The sequence below is a fragment of the Mycteria americana genome, chromosome 1 (assembly GCF_035582795.1).
Source record: "Mycteria americana isolate JAX WOST 10 ecotype Jacksonville Zoo and Gardens chromosome 1, USCA_MyAme_1.0, whole genome shotgun sequence".
In the NCBI taxonomy this organism is placed as follows: domain Eukaryota; kingdom Metazoa; phylum Chordata; class Aves; order Ciconiiformes; family Ciconiidae; genus Mycteria; species Mycteria americana.
In genome coordinates, this window is record NC_134365.1 from 82,563,177 (window position 1) to 82,585,272 (window position 22,096).

At 41.6% G+C, this 22,096-nt stretch overlaps 1 protein-coding gene across 4 annotated transcripts in view; it reads left to right on the forward strand.

Moving 5' to 3' along the window:
- The window catches only part of FAR2 (fatty acyl-CoA reductase 2), a 161,979-nt gene that overhangs the window by 68,028 nt on the left and 71,855 nt on the right, over nucleotides 1–22,096 (forward strand). The window lies entirely within an intron of this gene.

The window sequence follows — 22,096 nt, forward strand, 5'->3', positions numbered from 1 at the left end:
GTCTAAAACAAACAAACAAAAAATTGTACATGAATGAACCTGAATCTGTCTTATTTTGATAGGTAATGCAGGATTTTGCACTGTAGTGATGTAATGCTTCTTTTCTGCATTGCTCTTTGTTGAGAATTAATTTTTTCAAAAAAATATTACCTTAGCAAATTTCCTTTTTGGAAGAAGAGCAGCGTTTTGCTCTCATGAACTAACTCTTTTCCTTCACCCACTTTCAAAACATAATGTTCAAACATTCAGAAATAAAACTGTGAGCCTACCACACTCGACTCCTTGCCCTTATTGGGGCATTAAACTCATTTCATAAGACAAAGCCTAGTGGCAAGGTATAGTGGGCTGTGCATTGCTGCAGTACAGTAGGGCATCTGCCATCTTCTGATGTCAGCTCCAGTTTAACCTTACTTAATGAGGTGATAAAATACGGTTGGTTTGAAAAGGGTGCTTTCCAGTGTTACTTGCAGCAGAACACAAAGGCTAAGACAGCCCTGTGAGTTGAAGAACAGACCTGTATGACCTCCACCCATGTGGCTCGTTTTGGTGAGGGAAACCAGATCTCTAGTGTCAGGAAGGTTGTCAAAGCCCTTTGCTGTATTGAATGTAAAGATTTATAAGGAGACACTGCCAGACCAGTTAGCTAGAGTGGACTGGGCCTGAGGACCTCAAGGTCTTCAGGAGCTTAGGCCAGTGGTGAGGTCATGAACTTGCTCAGGCTCCTCCAGCTATAAGTGCCAGAGTTCAAGCTAACGCTTACTGCTAATGTGAATTTGTACATAGCTGATGTGAAATGAGGGGAGGGGACAGATCTGGCCCCAGTAGGCAAGGAATTACTTGGAATTAATCCAAGAAAAGTCAACGTATCTTTAGAGGTCTAAAACTTTGAACAAGGCTTGACTAGAAAAGTACTCCTCCTAGTTCTACTGGAGTTAGAGGTAAAATAGGGCTATAGATAACTTAGAGACAAGCAGGTCTGGGAGAAGGCTTGCATTTTTCCTCCTGATGTTTTGAGGCATCAAGCTAGAAAATCTTAAGTCTGTCCAACAACAGAGTATGATTTTTTTGTGTGTTTTCAATAGAGTGTAGGTTATTTTCCTGCTCAGGAAAATTTGTAAGTGATATAAAAGGAAACCATCACATTGGTTGCTTCTTGCAAGTCTGTCAACTGCACAATTTTTCATTACTTTTCCTTTCAATGAACACTTTCAGCTGTTTCTACAGCTTTCATCACTGAAGATTGTAATGGTTTTCATCATCAAAACCAAATTCCCAAATGTGGTGTGTTTGCATGGTTTTTTGCCCCTTTTTTTTTAACCCACTAAGAAAATGGCAAACCAAGCTATTTTTCAGGACTCCTATAAGCTTTGTTTGCATTTTCTGTATGAATATTACTGGCTTATCTCTTTAGTTGGCCAGCACAACTTAGTATTATTGTTAGCTCTAGGTGAGGTTCCCTAGTAGCTGTTTTGTTGTTGCAGCTGTACTGAATGTACCCTTTTTTTTTTCCTAGCATGTGTCAGCAATTTTAGACATGCCAACAGCAAATAGGACTTGATAACCTCTCCTTGAACCTTTGACAGCCTCCTTCAACATGTTTCAAATGAACAGAAGAAGGAGGCAAGTCTCTTAAGTTAGGTTGCTGCAGCCTTGAAAAGAAAAAAACTCTAGGGATATTCTCACAACTCATTCAGGTCCCCTCAAAGAAAAAGGTGTCTTTTTGATGCTGTTCTTTTTTAAAATAAAGCAAAAATACTCCCCTAAGACAGAAACCCAACTCCTCAAGGTTGGTTCCAGGTGAAAATGTTGACAGCCTTCGGTTTTTTTCTAGAAGTGAAACTGTTGATTCCAGTAACTGTTAATTTCATGGCAGATGAAGAGGGCAAGAAACATTATTCTTAACATTTTTGCATATTGTTTCCAGTTAAGTTTACTGTATGTCTTTGTCATGGCTTAACCCCAGGCAGCAACTAAGCCCCACACAGCCACGTGCTCGCTCCCCCCGCCAGTGGGATGGGGGAGAGAATCAGAAGAGTAAAAGTGAGAAAACTCGTGGGTTGAGATAAGACAGTTTAGTAGGTAAAGCAAAAGCTGCACATGCAAGCAAAGGAAAACAAGGAATTCATGCACTACTTCCCATGGGCAGGCAGGTGTTCAGCCATCTCCAGGAAAGCAGGGCTCCATCACGTGTAACGGTTACTTCGGAAGACAAACGCTATCACTCTGAACATCCCCCCCCTCCTTCTTCTTCCCCCAGCTTTATATACTGAGCATGATGTCATATGGTATGGAATATTCCTTTGGTCAGTTGGGATCAGCTATCCCAGCTGTGTCCCCTCCCAACTTCTTGTGCACCCCCAGCCTACTCACTGGTGGGGTGGGGTGAGAAGCAGAAAAGGCCTTGACTCTGTGTAAGCACTGCTCAGCAGCAACTAAAACATCCCTGTGTTATCAACACTGTTTCCAGGACAAATCCAAAACATAGCCCTATACTAGCTACAATAAAGAAAATTGGCTCTATCCCAGCCAAAACCAGCACAGTCTTTAAGCCACATAATTAGTCATTCACAATCTAGAGACTACACTTTCCATTTACAGTTGTGGTTTGCATTCCCTAGTTTGGGAAACCTCTGAGCTATATAACAAATAAAAAATGCAGCAAAAGCTTATTCCAGGTCTTCAGGCAACATTTGCATTTGACATTCCTGATCATGATCTCTGATGAAGACTGCTTATATTTGAGTATGCACAGGAAAATTCAGAATAAAATCCCTTCTCTTCCTTACATGTACATATATAATTTCTAATGTCTACTGCATAATTATTTTCCCTTACAAACTGCTGGATTTAATGCAATACAGTATTTGTGTCTGGTTTTAGGAGAAAATACTTTATTTCTACTTTTGTATTCTACCCTATGTAGTCTTCTCTACTGACTGATCACACATTCACTTTGCAAGTAACTCTTTCTTCTTTTACATTATGCCTTGACCCAATATTATCCTCCGGAATTTCTTCTTTTCACATCCAGACAGGGAAGTTTCCCAGGAACCAGAGGAATAGAGAAAAACAGGTTGCCAGCTTCTAAATATTCTAGACAAACAGACAAAAATAGTATTTGGGATGAAATAAGATGAAAGTAAAGAAGTAGATTGGCAGGAATTAGTTGCACTGCATAATGCTTAGGTTCTTCAGGTAAGGTCCTCTGGGCACTCCTGATTTTTGGTATCGAAAATAATTTGCTATCTTTTTTGCTATTTTTAATCTTTTGCTATCAATTTTGATGTCTCTTCATATATCTCTTAGAACAATCTGTAAAATTTTTGTGGTTTCTATCATATCTACAGGGGTTTAAACTTTGAGACGTCACATTTATGAACTGTCTTGTTCACAGTGTGTACATGTGAATATGCTGGAAGATTACTACCGTTAAATAAAAAAGCAATTGTAACTTACAAAAGGGTGATGAGGTGTGACGGGGCAAAATGCCTTAGTTTGTGCTTTTAAAATGTTTCTTATCTGGAATTCTTCAAATTCTGAATCCAACATGAAGAGTGAAATATAAAAAATAATTTGGGCATAAATCAGAATTCTTCCACTGTATTCTGGAGTAGCTGAACAGATGGCATTGAAATGTAATATAATGCTGGTTTTCCTCAGATCTTGTAAAATTAGTTTTACATGAAGATATGTTATAGCATTAATATGAAATGTATAATGAACAGATACTCAATTATCTCAGCATCAACTCGAAAATGAACGTGTGCATTGAGGAACGTGTGGCACATGATGACCTTGCCTATTTATGAAAGGAGATGTTCTATTTTCCAGCAGCGAGTCCCTAAGGGAATCAAGCTATTACCCTGTGCTTAATGAAATGCCATGTCTGCATGGCACAGAGTGCAGCTGTTACACAAAAAACCACATTTCAGTATCAGCTTCACCCTGGATGTGTCCACAGATGTGGATCACAAGGCACAGCTTGACAGCGCTGTTTTACTTGTTAGTCGATGGGAGTTGTATATTTTATCAAAGGTAGGAAATAGTTTCAAGGAGTATTTTTTGTTGTCTGATCCCTCCGTGTGCAGAAATAGGCAGGAATGCTTGGAGAGGTTGTCTCAGATTCCCTGGAGAGCAGTTACTGGGCTAACGCTGAGTCACTGTTTGTAGCTTTCACATTGTCCCAGGGAGGGCAGAGCTTTTTCCATGTCCTGTGTGCAGTGAACCAAGGCTGCTCGCTGCTGCCAGGCTGTTTCTCAGATCTATTTGTTCAGTGCTCCTAATTAGAAAGATCAGTCAAAGTGGGGAGTGGAAAAGACTTGTTAATGTCTCTGATGATTCAGAGATAAAATGGGGAGGCTGTGAAGCTGCTGAAAGTGGGGAGCAGATATTGCTGGGTGTGACCAGAAATACTGTAACATGCTACTGCTTTTTCGTATCGTCCAACCACAGTTAACCCTTATGGTTAACCCTTATAGTTACAGTGGATGGTACAGATAGACCTTCTTCTCTTTCCTGCAAAGCTTTGTCTGGAACCACACATTATACTGGGACTGACCACTGAAAACAGCAGAAGTCCAGTGTTGCCAGACACTTTTCCCTTTTCAGTATTTCCTTGTCAAGTGTGCTATGCTTATCAGCAAATATACGGCAAGACCCTCTGTTAGCCCTGTAAATTTCACCAAATCATGCCAGATTTCTCTTTTTCCACCTCCCTTGACTATCACTTTCTCCACTCCCTCGCTCATGCGTCTTGCTCGTCACCATAAGCAATAAAGGTTCTCCACACCAAACCAGTGCAGTGTCACTCCCTCTGGAACAGTGCCCCCTAAATCTGCTGTGACCACTGCAATGGTGCATGGATCAGTACTCGGAACAGAGTAATGAGTTTTTTCGGTTGATGGAACGGGATCCCACTTGCTCAGTAAGAGGTCTGGAAACTGCTAATTGGAGTGAAACAGAGCTGAAGATGTTTTCTGTTTTATTTAGATTTGCCTCACTTTTGTCAAGAGATTATCAGACATAACTCTGGTATTTGTGTAGCAAAGGAACAAAGCTGTCACTTTAACAAAAACTTGTTTCTTGCTTGACTCCATGATTTGTAAACCGTGTGGTAGAGAGGAGCTAAATCTTAAGGGTAGTACCATAACTGACATGAATGCAGGCAAGGGTCTCGAACCATTCTTTGCCTCTTTCCGAAGCTAACACCATCTGCTGCCCTGTTCCATTTCGTTTCTTTCTCTTCTCCAATTCGTGTTTCTTTTTGAAGAAGGCTGGTAAGGTTTTGCTTTATATATTATCAGCTAATAGCCTGCTTCCTATAGCACAAGGAAGGGCCAACAAGACAGCTGGTGCTTCCAGCAAGGTAACCTTTCACACTGGACAAAAAAGAAGGCACCATTAGTCCTGAGCTCAAGACTCACTCACATGTCCCTGGTGTCACTTTCTGCTGTTGGATGTTTGCAGCCCTGCTGCTGCTGCTGCTGCCCCTTGGCTCTAGGCTCTGCTGGAACATGGGCATCTGGAACAAGCGAAGTGCAAAGGCGTTGCCTTTTCTGGGTGCTGCGCCAAAGCTGCAGCCTTGTATGGTGACAGCTTTTCTTCATTTGATGGACATTCAACCCGTGTCATAACTCAGGGTGTAGAAGCTCCCCCATCAGCTTTTAGCTAAGTTGGGAGGTCTGGCAGCCCTACCTACTCTTTCATCTCTACTGCATGCAAAGCCATGCCTACCAGGAGGCTAATGGAGAAGCTGAGAAGCACAAAGGCCCATCTTCTTATCAATTAGCATCCACAGAACTTGCTTTCCTACACCTCCTTTCTCCTTTGCATTTGCACAGCTGTCAGCACAGACTGCATTCTGCAGAAGTGCAGCGAGGAAGGGCAGCGAGGTGGAAATGGCAGGGTTTTTTAAATTTTTTTTTTTTTTAATGCATACTCAGATGTCAGAGGAGAAATCATCATAAGAGGAAGGGGGAAAGAAAGGTGATGGTTGAAATTGTGTCCTCCATTGCATCAGTCAGATAAATTCAGGCTGCAGTCTGCCGAGGAAGAAAGAATGTCTTTGTGTGACTCAGGCAATTCCCAGAGAAAATAGGCTCATCGCACAGTTTCATAGTCATAATGCAGTTTCCATCACTACTTAGTATACATGGATGCTGCACAGTAATTTAGAATTTCTCCACACACTGCATAAGTTGATTAGGGATGCATTCAGAGTTATGGATTTAGAAAAACCCTAAATCTTCTTTGCTGTGTGTGTTTTTTTACACTTATATGTAACTAATGAGAGTATTAGAAATCATAATAACTATACTTTTCTGTATATAATGTATTTCTTTGATAAAAATTTCCAATATGTCTGGTGAGTCTGATTCATCTTGGTGTCCTTTTGCAGACTGATTCCCTTTGGGATACTTTAATTTAGAAATGTTAAAAATGGAGCATCTCAGATCAACAGTCGGTTTGAAAACGCTTGCGTATTTCAAAAAGCTGTGTCCACAGTCCTTTTTTAGGACCACAAACTTGTTCTGTAAGGTTCTATGTACATACAAAAGCAGGCATGAAAAAAATGTGGGGAGGTATCTATATACACCATTCTCAAAAGTTGGGCCCTCATTTTTTTAATGAAGCTGGAGAGAAAATGTGGGTGACAGGATTATGATGCAAATTAGCCATCCAGGGACAGAAAGAGGAAGCAGTTAAATAATGAGTTGGTGATATTGCTAAAGAAAGGACTTATGTTTTGGTTATGAGAACTTACAATGAACATCAAGACATCCAAAAGGAGAGACGTCAGCTAAGTTCAAAGATGGCAGAGAGAGAGAGAAGTGGGTCAGGAACAGAAGAGTAAGGGGGATCAGTTTATGACATAATGGTGACACCAGTGGAAATCTTAGTAATAGAGGAAAAACAGTACAGACACAGAAGATAAAAGGACTAATATAAGGCTGCAGTAATATGAAAACTTAGGAAAAGATCCTGAAGAAACAGAGGAAAAAAAAGAGAAGACAGCAGGTCTGCAGAGGCTATCAGAGATAATATTTGGAAAAAAAGAGTTTGTAAAAAGCGTCAGAAGGAAAGCGTGAGGAGTAGGGCATTGTCCTTGGCGAAAGTCAGGGCAAGGGTCTAGAAGAGAATGGGGCTGAGGAGCTAGAGAGAGGAAAAAAGTAATGAAGGACTAGAAAAGGATGTTGGTAGGGATGAGGGAGAAAAGGAAGCCTTCTTTTCTGGTATTGATATATTATAAATTTAAGTTGCCTTATGTTGGCATTCAGGAGCCATAGCTATGCAAGCACAGGTCTTTGTCCAAAAAGTCTTTCAGTCTGAATGAAAAGCCTGGTAAGGTCATGAGCAGAAAGAGGAGAAGTAGTTTAGGGTGATGAGAGAGCCCACGGGAGTGAATCAATACCATGACTTTTGAATTATAAAAAGGATTATGCCTGATTTAAAGTCCAAAACCCTTGTGTCTGTCTTATAGCTCTGTTGAATTAATAATTTATCCTATATTGAGGTAACCAGACAATGTTTTCCTGCTTATCCCAAATTTTGCTAAATATGTTAATCTTCATTGAGCTTTTAGGAGTATGGGAGAGGAGTTTTTAGGCCTCATTTAAGACAGTCTGTAAAAGAAGTCTTTTGTCTTTCACTTAGATGTTAAATTTTTTTGTGGACATTTATTGAAAAGGCAAAGTAATATCTGTTGAACTACACAGAGGTTATTCTCCACCCCTCAGTCTTAATTGTGCTGCAGAACAGAAGAGGTTAAGTATGAGAACTGCCCATCCTGTTCTCTCTTCTCTGCAATTCCTGAAAGTTATGCAGAACTAGTATTTTATTTTGCAGAACAAGCTCTAAACTCTTTCTTCTTCCTTTGGCCAGTTAAATTGTCCATTTCTCTCCTGCTCTCACATGTGTCTTGACATCATGTAGACACCCCTGTGGCCTGAGTCATTCTCTGTTCCTCCCAGCCACTAATATCAAGAGTCTGAAAGAGGTACTGTTCTGCAGTTTCAGGGGAAAATAAAGTCTCCTTCTTGTCTTCTAATTAAGATCAATCTTTGATACTGTCACAGTACAGGAGCTATTCCCAGGAAATTTCATCTCCTGTTTTAATCAGTAGGGAATATGATAAAACCTCTGTAGTGTCCTTTATTATTTCAAAATAATAATTCTGTGTACTGCAGTTTCAGCTAGTTTTTTTGTGAACTTGAAAATGCAAATCTTCCTTCCTAGCTTGTTTTCACACTCCTGTCTCTGCACCTTTTCACAGGATCACAGAATCCGCTGACGTTGGCAGGGACCTCTGGAGCCTGTCTAGTCCAACCTCCTGCTCAGAGCAGGTCAGATAGAGCCAGTTGCCCAGGACCATGTCCAGCTGGGTTTTGAATATCCCCAAGGAGGGAGACTCCACAACCTATCTGGGCAACCTGTGCCAGTGCTCCATCACCCTCACAGTAAAACAGTGTTTTCTTGTATTCAAGCAGAATTTCACGTTTCATTTTTTGCCCATTGTCTCTTGTCCTGTCACTGGATACCCCTGAGAAGAACTTGGCTCCCCCTTCTTCTTTACCCCTTACTATCAGGTATTTATAAACTTTGGAAAGATCCCCCTGAGCCTTTTCTTCTCCAGGCTGAACAGTCCCAGCTCTCTCAGCCTTTTCTAATAGGAGAGGTGCTTCAGTCCCTTCATCATCTTCGTGGCCCCTCACTGGACTCGCACCAGTACGTCCCATCTCTCTCTTGTGCTGGGCATCCCACAATTGGACACCGCACTTCAGATGCAGCCTCACCAATGCTAAGTAGCGAGGAAGGTTAACTATTTGGGCAGTGTTGCTGGCAGCTAAGCGTTGGGTTAATCACTTTGGAAGTGGTTCCTTCTGAGGAGGAAAACCCCGTCCATTAAATCTGACTTCCAGAGCACTCTATAGATTCTCTTAACAGTAGCAACAGAGGCAGAAAAAGACTGCCACCAGGAGTTTCAGAGCATCTTATATGCCATAGGCCAAGACAGAAATAATATTTTTTCTATCTGTATGTATTTGAAGCACTAATAAGTTATAGAATCATAGAATCATTTGAGTTGGAAAAGACCCTTAAGATCATCGAGTCCAACCGTTAACCTAACACTGCCAAGTCCACCACTAAACCATGTCCCTAAATGCCACGTCTACACATCTTTTAAATACCTCCAGGGGTGGTGACTGACCCACGTCCCTGGGCAGCCTGTTCCAGTGCTTGACAACCCTTTCGGTGAAGAAATTTTTCCTAATATCCAATCTAAACCTCCCCTGGTGCAACTTGACGCTGTTTCCTCTTGTCCTATTGCTTGTTACCCGGGAAAAGGCACCGACCCCCACCTCTCTACAACCTCCTTTCATGTAGTTGTAGAGAGCAATAAGGTCTCCCCTCAGCCTCCTTTTCTCCAGGCTAAACAACCCCAGTTCCCTCAGCCGCTCCTCATCAGACTGGTGCTCCAGACCCTTCACAAAGGCATTTCCCACTGGGAGAGGCTGGGTCCCCTATTACACGGCTTCTCCATGTACACCTGCTTGAATCTCTCCCTGAAATATCAGCGTCTGGTCACTTACAGATGCAGTTCTCCGGTATTATCAAAATGGTTCCTGCTGGTGTTGTCCCTTAAAAGTAGAACTCGCAGTACCCTGAAGCTCTAGGTGGGATTATGACCTAATTGTGTGATGTGTTGTCTTTTATTACAAGCAGTGATACGGCTGAAATACAGACAAGCCTTGGCGCCTGCCGTTTGTCTGCTGGTCACAAGCTCTGCTAGGTGGTACAGAATACAAACCTCAGTTCTGTCACTGCTGAGGAGAGTTCACAGCTTAGCGCTCCAGCTTTGCACTAAGTTTATATTAGTGCAAGGGGTTTTTTGGCTGGTTGGTTTTTTACTTAAAATCACTTCATGATGTTAAGTCGATCATGATCTAAACAGCAACACTTCCAGGGGAGAATACAGAGCCTCAAATATAAACGTTCCAGAAAAATCCCTCTAGCCAATTGTATGCTAATGCAGATGTTGCTAATGCAATAAAGTAAAAAAAAAACAAAGCTGAAAAGAAAGGATAAATTTCTCAGTTTCACATTAAATACCTACCAAGAGACATGCACAAATTTAAATATAAGTATTCAAGTATTCTGCTAAATTTGTAAAGATACCATGCTTGATTTTATGCAGTTCTTTGAAAACTCTGATGGCCAGGGACCTCATTTTATCTAAGGGACATTATGGACAAGCTTCTTACGCAGTAAACACAAAACTCTGCTTTGCACGCAAATGCAAATGCACACATATGCACAAAGGCATCCTCTTTTAAGCTAGCCATTTTTGTTTTATTTAATGGTGGATATGCCAAGGGATTAGTGTGTTAATGATGGTGTCTTCAGTGAAGAATTCTGATAGTTGAAATGGCAAAATAAAGAAGGATTCAGCCCTTGAAGCAAATGAGCAGGCGGTATGTTTAGAATGATGCAATTTAAAAAACCCTCAAAAGTAAGATTTTCTCTTGTCAGTAACAGCCTAGAGGTTGCAGTTATGCTGCGTTTGCTACTGTACATAAAAAGAAATGCATTTTTAGTTCTCCTTCAGCAGTGATATTTTGGGACACTCGTAGACTGTATCTACTTAACAATATTTTTCTTTATTATGCAAGGGTATCTTAAAGAAGAAAGAGGGAATCTCATCAGGGAGTTAGCAAACTAAGATTTCAGTTGAGTCACAACTTTAAAGGATCTTCATGACATTGCTTGAATTTGCATTTATGCCTGTGTGCTTTCTGGTTTGCAGCCAAGGCCCAGTTCCCAAAATTAGTGGAATTTCTTTTGGTATCTTCATTTAGCTTTGGTTGAGCAGCTTGTGAAGGGTGGATTTCAAAGAGAAGATGGGCCCAAATAAGTAACTTACAGTTGTCCTTTCAATTATATGTCATTGTGTTGGATTTTCTTTTTGTTCTGGATATTTTGTTTCTTGTAGCAAAAATGCATGTATGAGTTTTATTTCACTGCCAATATTTCAACTTCAGATGATAGCAATTTCACCATAGTAAGAAGTGCTTGATACAGGAATGCAAATGCAGTTAATCACTCTTCTATATTTGGGAAACCAGTACTGTCTGACTCCAGCCTAAAATTTGCCTTGGAGGATAAGCTAGTTAGACAGTTTCTGGGTTTGAAAGCTACCAAAAGCAAGAAGCAAATGTTTATTGGTACTGCTGACTCTCATCCACTTCTTTTGCCCATGTGATTGCATCTGAACTTGACCCTGTGTGTGAAGCTGGAAATGGAAGTAGTATCATAGAATGGTTTGGGTTGGAAGGGACCTTTAAAGGCCATCTAGTCCAGCCACCCTGCAATGAGCAGGGACATCTTCAACTAGATCAGGTTGCTCAGAGCCTCATCCAACCTGACCTCCAGTGCTTCCAGGGACGCGGCATCTACGAGTAAAGGGAAGATTTAGATTCTCTAATCCACAAAATTCACTTTTATGCTAGTCAGAGATGTCTCCATCCAGAAATTCGTCCCTTTTTGGATGTCAGTCTCCCTGCCAGCAGAAAGCTTTCAGCATTGCCGCCACTGCTGTCTGCATATCCTAAGTGGTAAAAGTCAAGGAGGTGAGAGAGTGTGCCTTAGAGGTATAGAAGAAACGTGGTGGAGGGGAGAGTGAGGGTAAAGAGTTCAGCATGGCGTTTTCAAAGAAGACAGGAAAAGTACACAGGCTCGGGAGTTTACATCAGTAACAGAAATCAGAGCTATTTCCCAGCAGCTTTTGCCGGCATCAAGGCCATGGAGCAGCATCATTAGAGAAGTCCTGTTGGGCATCCTTTGTAACCCTCCCGATTTCTCCTGTATCCTGGCTTTGCTCGGGCACACAGGAGAGCGGAGTTTTTAGGCAGCTGCACAGCATGCTTTGTGTTCACGATTTTGCCAAGTGACCCATTCACCAACAAGGCCTTCAGCAAACATGTTTTTAAACAATGTTTGTCATTTTGCTGGAGCCTGTGACCTGGCTCTTGGTGTGTGCGAGTTGGCACGATTCCTTTTTGGGCTGTTGCACTTCAGAACCACTCTGGACACCGACAGAGCTGCTCATGTACCAAAGGTAATACACGGGCTTGGGTTCTTTGCTTTGAATTGGGGCTGAATAAGGACACCTAACCTCAGGCAACCTCTGTTGGGAACATCTTGGCCTGCAAATCGTAGTTAAGAATGGAGGCTTATCTTTTTCTTAAACGGGTCAGTAATGGAGCTATGTCAGCACCCAAAGAACAGAATTTGCTGTTTGGTCATTCAACAAAATATAAAGTCAAGTCATGTTTCATCCTTCATGTCCGATTTTATTACATTCTATCCCCAGCTGCTGCTTCCAGTTGTTCTTAAAGAAAGCTTTCCTGTTTTCCTAAATTTAACCCTAGCCTTCCTTACCTGTGTTTTTTCTTATCTGGCAGCTGACTATGACTGAATGATGGAACCTAAAACCAATTTTGCGTCGGAAGACCTTCCAAAGAAATAAAGTTTGTTGTAAACAAAACATTGCAGTTTAAGAAGAAATCCTAGATATAGTGGGGCAGAGTCTTTAGTCTTCTATTTTGACTTTGCAGTCAAAACCTTCAGACCTGATCACGGGATAATACTTTCTACAGGCAAGGTTGTTAAAATACTGGGGAGATGGGGGGGAATATTCTGAGCCTTAGGACCCCTAAGAGAGGGCTCCCACTTGTGACACGGTGATACCTCTTGCTGTGCACAGTCCACAGCATTTGACCTTCTAGGCGTCCTGCCTGCCAAGAAGAGTCGCTGGCTCATGCAGTCCCTGGCATGGAGCTATGACTGGAAGAGTGAGAACAGATGCAGGGTATCCCTGTGTACCAGAACACCATGATTCCCAGAAGCTGCTCATAAGGCCGTTCCTACAGGTACTGACTGCTGCAGTATGTGCCAAACAATTGACCCCAAAATTGATCCTCCAGAACATCAGACAGCTTAAAAGTTGGCTGAAGGTCACCTTCAACTGCAGTTTACCTTAGCAAATCCAGACTATTGGGTTTTTTTAATTTACCAAACCCAATAGGACTGCCAAGTATATTAGGGAGAACGCTTTAAAAAAATGTGAAGTTCTGACTCGCATCATTGCATACACAAATCAAAATGTCTGAATTGTGCCAAGGAACCCAAGCATGCAAATGGGTTTTTGGTAATTTTCTGGGGGCTTGTATTAGGCCTTTTGTTTTCTTTCAAGGGAGCCAGGGGTGGGGGTATTATTAGTGTTAGCCTGTTGTAAATTAATTTTGCTTCTTGAAAGAAAAACTGCTGTGGCAAAGCCGTTCTTCCGTTCGTAGTTAAATGTGAATGATGGTGTGATTACGAACAGCAACTGGTTGACTGCAGCCAAACATTCGGAGTAAGCTGGTCTGATTTTGCGGAGGGGAATCCTGTTAATTCTGTGAACATGGATGATTCACTGCCACACTCTGGACTGTGGAGGTGGCTGTCCAGAGCCTGTTGTTTGTGACCAGACTTGTGTTTGATATGGAGTTGGTATAGGGAAAGGGTTACTGGTCTAGCTAAATATTTTTAAAATCAAGGCATGCCTTATGCACTCTGTCGAAAATTATTGTTAGACTGATTTTTGGTCCTGTATTTGCTTAGTTACTATAAGCTTCCACTTTAAAAATCCTAACTGTAAGATGACTGCTTCCAAGGTGTAGTTTTGGGATTTAATGTTTCCTATATCACCGCACCTAGTACCACGCCATGCCAGGTGGGACTTTGTGTCTGTTTGACAGGGGTTCGTGCATCTCTCTTCCTGCCTGGCTGTCACAGCTTGTGCCTGTACTTCCCCTGAGATCAAATTACATGATTTCCCATGTTTTTGTTGTCCTGTGTGTTTAAGTCAGTTTACCACAGGAAGTTAAAATACCTGCAAATCTGCTGGGAACCTGCAGCAAGCGAAGTGACAGTGGCTTCTAACCTATGGCTACTGTGGTTACTGATGTGGATTTTGCTGGTGGAGGCCATGATGCTCAGGTACCTGAAGAAGAGTGTGGCTGTTGCAATAACAAATATTTTACGAGCCTTGCAGTATTCATTTTCTTTGAAGAAAGTTGGTGTGTCTTTCACTGGTGTGTCAGTCTTGTGCTGTAGTTTGGGTCTGTTTTATCCTAAACTCAAGGAGCTTGTGTTGAAGCAGGTGCCACTGAAGAGTTAACAGAATCTTGCCTTGCGTTGATACAGGCTGAATTGGGTAAGTTTTGCCAAGTGTATTGCTCATTACTTACCGGCGTGATTTGAGCTTGGAGAATCGGTAACTTGTTTAGTGTTAGATGCAGTAAGGAAAAATCAGAACAGGGAAACCAGCTGATGCCAGTGCTAATCTGCTCCCACAGTGGCTGCACACTGAAATGCTTAAAAGAGCACACAATTATAAAAACATAGAACTGGAGAACAGCAGAGGGACAAAGGGTGCACCAAGGGCAATTAACAAAGGATAAAGGCTCTGGACTGATACCAAGGCAGGCGTATACCACAATGCACAGCACGTTGTACCTGTGATAACAAGAAACAAGGGTGGTCGCTAGAATGGCAGAATTTACCAAAAATCTGTGGTCATCATTTTTCTCCCAGTCTGCTGGAGGCGTGCATTTGAGAGGAGAAATTATTGATTCTAGTAACTTGCGTTTGCCCATGTCTGATTGCACCAAAATTTAAAGGCAGGGACTGAGCTTGGTGCGCTTTTTTCTGGATGGGACTTCTGGGCACTGCTGCAATATAAATAGCAAATAATAATAACAAAAACAAACGATGGCATGTTGCTTGTTTAAAAACCAAACAAACCTTTGATACTAGCTAACTGTGTGTGTACATTTGATCTGCATTATCATATGTTTTCTTCTCATCTCTCTTGCCTCTCTGCTAGTTGTCTCCTTTTGTTGCCATCTTGTCTTAAAAATGGGGTTCCAGAGCTTAGTTTAGGGGCAAAGTCTCTTATTTTGGTTTTGTATCTGCAAAACCCTAAACTCTGTTTTCAAGCCTTCATACTACTGCTGAGCTCAGCAAAACAGGAGCCTGAATCTGGCTCCAAGCTGGGCATTACTAGGCTTTACAGTTGTATAGTGCTACAAGTATTGCTTAAATATAAGCAAATGTTTATGGTGAACAGTCAGTATCTTCCGAGTAGGGAAGGAAAAAAAATCCCTCCAAAATGGTTTTTGGCAAATAAAACATGGATAAGGACAAGCAAAATGCACTTTTGTATTGAATTACCTGGATTGCTTTGGTGGAGCTCCAACACCAGCACCCTAGAAAGAGAAAAAAAACAAACCCCAAAATATTTTGGGATGACCTCTTCTAAAATAACAATTCACATTTTTGTTTCAGAAGGATATTTTTATTTTGAAAATTATTTCAGATTTTTTTTTTTAGAATTGTGGAACTAGAGCTCAAAATTCCAGTAAAAATTTCTAGTCAGTGCAAGTTTTTTTTCATTTCATTGAAAATTTCCCTTTCAGTTCAAGCAAGAATTAAGTTATATAGGTTCTCTCTTTGATAGTGAAAGCATCTTGAAAAATTAGGTATCCAGAGGGCTCTGTAGTAGTCTCAAGTTTAAACTAGCATTTTGTTTATGAAAGGTGTGTAACACACACAGTAAGCATGTAGTTAGACTCCTCACTTAAAAGCCTTATGATCCTGTCTGTAAACCATCTCAGTCTGACCTCTTTAAATCTTTTTAAAAGTACTTCACTTAACTATTCAACATATTCAAAGTGTATACTAGGCTGCAAGAACATACAGTAGGGATGCAGGAGGGTAACAGAAGGTTTTATCATACTGCTTTCTGCGGTGACTACCCCTGACCCAAGGGATAAGGTCACATTTCACAAGACCAGGTGAATACAACTGTACTGCTTCTGACATTGCACGTGCACCCACACCCAAGGAATTAACCACCTGAATAATCTGAGCAGGAAAAACATTTTTATGTGTAGATTTCTGTTTAGGGAGGTTGCTTGCTTAAAGGAAATAACCTTTTAAAAAATCTGCTCTGTTACTTAGTGGGTTGTATCCATGCTTGAAGGCACAACGTCTCCTTGATGTTTGACTCCCTGTTGTATGTGGGCAGTTCCGAAGCCGCTGTCCTTGCTATGATCTCCAGGAAGTTGACTTTATTAAAAGTATGTATGTGTGTATGTTTTGTAGCAAATTTCTTTGCCACGGGGGCAAAGAGAGTATGAAAAGCTATGTATTTAATTTATTTGAGAAGCCTCCAGGCTTTCTAGATTCTAGAGGACACTTATGGCTGGAGAAAGGCAAATGTTGCACCCATCATGATAAAGATCAAGAGGGACAATTCAGGCAGCCATAGACCAGGCACTTTTACTTCTGTCCTTGGAAAAATCATGGAGTGAGTTTTCTTGGAGCACATTTCTGGGTACGTGAAGGAGAAGAAGGTGACTGAGAATAGTCAGCATGGATTTACCCTTGGTATCCTTGCCTTGACCAACCTGATTGTGTTCTGTGATAAAATGGCTCAACCTGTGGATGAAGGGAAAGCCATGGATATAATTTACCTTGACATTAGCAAAGCTTTCAGCATAGTCTCCGACAATATGCCAACATCTAGACTGGGATGGGGAAAAGAAACCTGGCTGGACAATCAGACTGCAAGGGTTTAATCGGTCATGCCCTCCCTGGAGGCCAGTTATAAGTAGAATTCCCTAGAAGTTTATCTGGGGACCTGCCCTGTTTAATACCTTTAAAAAAATATATCTCCAGGCTATGCTGCATTCTTTATGCTAGGCTACTGATAGCTGACTGTGCTTTCGTAAATAATATCTGATTTAGGAAGCTGGAGAGGGGAAGCAGAGGAATAACCCTATTCTGCATCTCTGTGCTCCTGAGGGCTGGTAGCTTTCCCTGGTCTTTTTATACATCTCTTGGCTTTTACTCTCTTGCCACTGATGTGCAGTGTTCAGTACAAGGAAGTTTCCGTGTGGGAGAGGTCACTCATTAAACAAACCTTAGTCAGATAAGCGCTTCTAAGTGCGTCAGGCACATCCTGGCGGGGTGTTTTAAGCCACAGGAATTACTGCAGTTGGTGATAGTGAAGCAAGTGAGTGGCTGGCAGCAAAGGGATTAAAACAGATGTGGTGCCAGTAACAATACTAATATGTAGCTTCCAACCAAAGGTGTCAGTGGCATACTGGAGGCCTGATGTGATTAAAGGTCTGGTATAATTACAGCTTTGATTCAGTGAAGGGCATATGCACCTACTTTAATTTAGAGATATGAAAGATACGTATCAGAACTTCATATTCTTCCTTCAGGACAACTACTTAAATATCTTCTAGATGAATCATAATTTCAGCCTACCCCTTCTGTCAAATAAGTTAATATTATTTTCCCTGTTTTAATGAGGGACGAATCAGATGTACAGCTTCCAGACCCAGTGTGGCAAAAGCTGAGCTAATATGAAACTTGCAGTGAGTTCCCATTACAACGAGCATGCTTTAAATAAAATACCTGCTTAGGCATTTTCCTGAAGCAAGGTTTAATTGACCTGTGTCAAGCTCCAGAGCCTGTCAGCAGAAAGCAAGCAAGGGAGCTTGAGTTCTGATTTGTGGCTTTAACCCAAAGACCTTTAAGAGCAGGGTTAATCTTCCCTAGCTTTAGCTTCTAAAAGAGACATTTACTTAAAGGATGCAGTTTCATGATTGACCTGAGCCAAAGTCCCTGCTGACTCCACCAAAAAGGATGGTTTCACCACATGCCATATGATCTGGCTACTTCCCATATGCTGTTGTTAACCCTTATACACAACTATAACAAATTAGGTAAGCAACTGGTCTGACTGAAAACCCACAGGCAACCCTCTCCATCCCCCACACAAAAAACAGCCCCCAAACCTGACAGCAATAAGCAAAAAAAGCACCCTCTGGCTGAAAATGTAACTCCTGCGGGTACCAGGTCAGCTCCTGATGTGGCCATCAAACGCTGGTAGCAGCAGACAGGAAGTCAGGGGAGAGGCTTGGACTGTCAGTGGCAACGTGGAGTTGGACTTAGGCTCTCATAAGGAATGAGGGTAAGTTCACATGCATTTAGTCTTAAGTCTTTAGCCTAATCTGGGCAGCATTTTAGACAGAAAGCCTAGCTTCTGGATGCCTAAAGCTAGAAAAGATGTTCCAGGTATGTAAGACATGGAGAAGAATATGCCAATGAAAGGATACTAAGCCGTGACGTCTTTTCCTATGCTGTGGGTAGAAGCTCTTACCCAGCCACAGAATTCCACATGGCACAGTCAAAGAAAACCAGAATGTGTTTTAGAGCTCATTCATGTGGCTGCTTATTCAAATATGCTCTTGCCAGCTGGTTTCTCTATCAAACTTTATACCTAAGATGCAGCTCAGCTTTCTAGGTACAGTATTCAAAGGATGTTACCCAAGCTTCTAAGAACATGGAGGTGGAGCTAGTAACTTCTTCTTGTAAAGTATTACCATCCTTATCACTTGACTACCTACCATGTCACACACTCTCCGCATACATGATATTAGGAGAACAGTGCATCCTTTTGAGAGCTAAGTCCTAAACCCACAGCATGCCTTCTCTGAGTTACTCAAGGATTGCTCTGTGAAAATAGTGCTTGCTATTTTATAGTTCTTCAAGGAAGGGATTGTCTCTGCATAGGGCTCATGCTATTTTCATTAAAGAAAGGACAGTCAGATTTTGATTCTTATCTTTCCACTGATTTCAAGTACTAGTCCTTACCTTTTCATATCAATTATCAAAATACATGACCATCTTTTTTTTTTTTTTAATCTGTGTGGAATAAATAGAAGATTTTAATCACTTTATAAATATGTGCCAAAATATTGCTTTAGCATCTCTTCCAAACATCAAATAAGTAGTTCTTTAAATATAATCCATTTGAAGGATTTACACTAAGAAAGGATGCACAAGAGATCAAGGCATGGAAGTTCAGAAGGAGAAAAAATTATTGTATGTGAAGAGCTATGCTAAAAATGAAGAACATGCTAAAAATACATTGTGGTATGTTCTCTGTAGATATTACTCTCATTCTTGTATTTTTAACCCAGTATATCTGATCCTTTAAAAGCTTGATGTCTGTTGCAAATCCTGAGCACTTGTTTTGCTTGTCTCTGTTTCAGCATAAGCAGATATACAAACTGTGATCAAAGTCAATGTGCTAGTTTTGGTAGTGACGTCCAAAGGGCATCAGGACTCTGTACTCTGTATCCTGAATACCAAAGAAAGAAAGACTAAATCAAGTTTACTGCAATTCAGAATTGTTAATGTAGTGCCTGTATGATTTTGAAGGAGTTTTATCAATGGAAAGTCTCTGAGCCTTTAGGGAACAGTAATTAGATTCTTCTCTGTCAAATTTTTCCATGTGCACAGTACATTGAGCGAGAGGACAGTAACCATTCTTAGCAGCACAGAGACCTTAAGCTTCAATAGGGCATGAAAGCAATAAATCATTTTGTCATCCTTCCAAAATTCTTCCTTTCGGCCCTTCCTTTTGAAGCTTGGAAGATTATCATTCTTTCCGCCCTTCCCCTATTACTTCTTCCATTTCTTTCTGACAGGCAGGGTTTGCTGCTTCGGGGCCTAGTAACGCATTTACCCACTTTCCACTAGCCCCAGAAATCTCCAGGGAAGATTTTGATCGCATCACTCCAACATCAGCGATTCTGGCTGGGCTGCACCATTACATTTCCAAGTCAACCCTGACTCAAATCCTGTGTCCAGCTCTGCTTCTATTTCTATTTAATGATCCATAGAGCATTACAACCGTCTTCTGCTCAGTTCCTTCTTCACATATCTCCGTCAGCTCCCAGCATTGTTGCTCAGTTACTTCTTCACGTATCTCCTTCAGCTCCCAGCATTGTCAGGTCACCTGTCCCTCCCATATACCCCAGCAACTATAGTCAACAGTAAGTAAATTCTTTGCCATTTTAGCACATCATTGCAGATGCAGAAAGGGGAAAAATTAGAGGTGAATTTGTTGAGGTTCAGGCCCTGCCAACTGTGTGTTCTGTTGAGAGTGAGCCATCGCTACATTTGGGTGATGGCCAACAATTCTCTTTCCTCACCAACCTACACTTCTGCAACTCACTTTTCCCACTAGCAACAACGCAGGTGCTTTCAGAGGTCACCCTTTAAACAGGGTGGTAGAGCTGCACTCTTTCCTGTCAGCAACCTGGAGTTTTAAGTGCAGTCTTTGTGAAAGTTGGAAGAAATGGGGGTACATCTTGTATCTTGGATTTGGGCAGGAAAGTGCTGTTCATCATACACAGCTGATGGTTTGCACCTGCTTGTTCACTCGCATGCAGAGTCTGGAGAGCTGAAATAAAGCAGCTTGCCTGAAGCACTTGCAGCTTGACAGCTTTCACAGCCACTGCTGATTAGTTTAGGGATAGCCAGTCTGAGTGTGCCTGCCCCAGAGGGTACCCCGAAAAGCCCTCCTGACTCTTTGCTATGCTGGAACGGCTGCTGGCCGAGGATGTTCAGCAGGAGAACGTTTGGTTGTATCTTAACCTGGCAGTTGTCTCAGCTGGTGCGCTCTGCACGTATGGCTGGACATATGTCACGCTTGAAATGCGGTGACTGAGTGACGGCAGTAAATGTGCTGCCGGGCAGTGTGGTGTCCCCTGGTCCATACATGTTACACCGTCCACCTAGCTGCAGAGACTGCTGTACTCTCTTTCCTTTGGCTAGGTGCCCATGCCCTGGAGAGTGTTGAATAATGTTTTTAATAGCCCAGTTTGCAAAGTGGGGAGCAGCCATTATCTTCACTGATATCTTTTGAGGTTTGAGTAAAGCAATACATTTAGTAGAGGGGGGGAATTACCTCAACTGTTCAACAGCAGTCTCTTGTTAGAAACAAAGTCTTAAAATAGTGGTTTTACAGCTATATCGGGCATCTTCTATAAGACAGTGCTAACTCATCGCATGCTTACTCTCATGGATACTGATCAAATATGTACCCAATAAGAGCCTGTCCAGGAGGACCTGGCCAGCTGACCTTAAAGGCCATCTCCCTTTAGGAAGCAAAGTCCTTTATTGCATACCCCTTTGTATGTCTTTTCTCTCTCTCAGCATAATAGACATCCCTTACTCCTGAATGCCTACCTTTTTCCAAATGGGATTAACTATTTCCTCTCCTTTTCTCCCTCCCTCCCTTTTTCCAAATGGGATTAACTATTTCCTCTCCTTTTCTCCCTCCCTCAGGTAATGAGTTTTCTATGCGCCGCTCTTCCTGGTACCTGGGCAACCATGCTAGAAACTTATTTCTCGCCTTCCTTTTCATTCTTCTCTTTCAGTTCCTATTTTAATTACTTTGGTTTGGGGCTGCCAAACCTGTATGAACTGATTATCTCCTGTTTGTATTTATTTCACTATAGAGTACAAGCACCCAAATTGATGTTTCAGAGTAGAATAAGATTTGAACTAGCATTGTAATCTCAACAAATCAACCAACTTAAGTACATTTGTATTTTCCAACTGCAGCTGCAACATGAACCCCATATTCAACAGTGTCAGAATCTGGTATCTCACTGGGACAGAGGATGATCTTATGAGGTCCCTTCCAACCCTGTTTTTCTTCATTTCTACCTGTGAATGATAAACAATGCTATTTTTTTAAAAGAACACATTCATACTGTGTCTGCAGTCTACCCATGCAAGATGCTGTGTCACTTACCTGAATGCCATAATATTAATCTGAAAGTCCTTAGCAGTTCTGGGGAAAAAAAGAGAACTAGAACTTGTAAAATTCACTGCCCCACAGAAAGGAAAGCAACAAAACAGCAAGTCAAATACACAGCTGAAGTGCACTGCAGGTACAGTAGCCATGCAGCCCATGCGTATTAACCAGAGTAATGCTATGTGTTTATGGTTTTGTCTGGTCAGGAAGACTTCCCAGCAGAACTACATCAGTGTCTTGATATGCTGAGCTAACCCCACCTGGGGGCCTAGAACAACTTTTTCACTTTTGCTTGTGTCTTTCTGGCAGTGGTTTAGGCGATATATATCTCTATGATGAGAAGTTGTAGTCATAAAGATATAG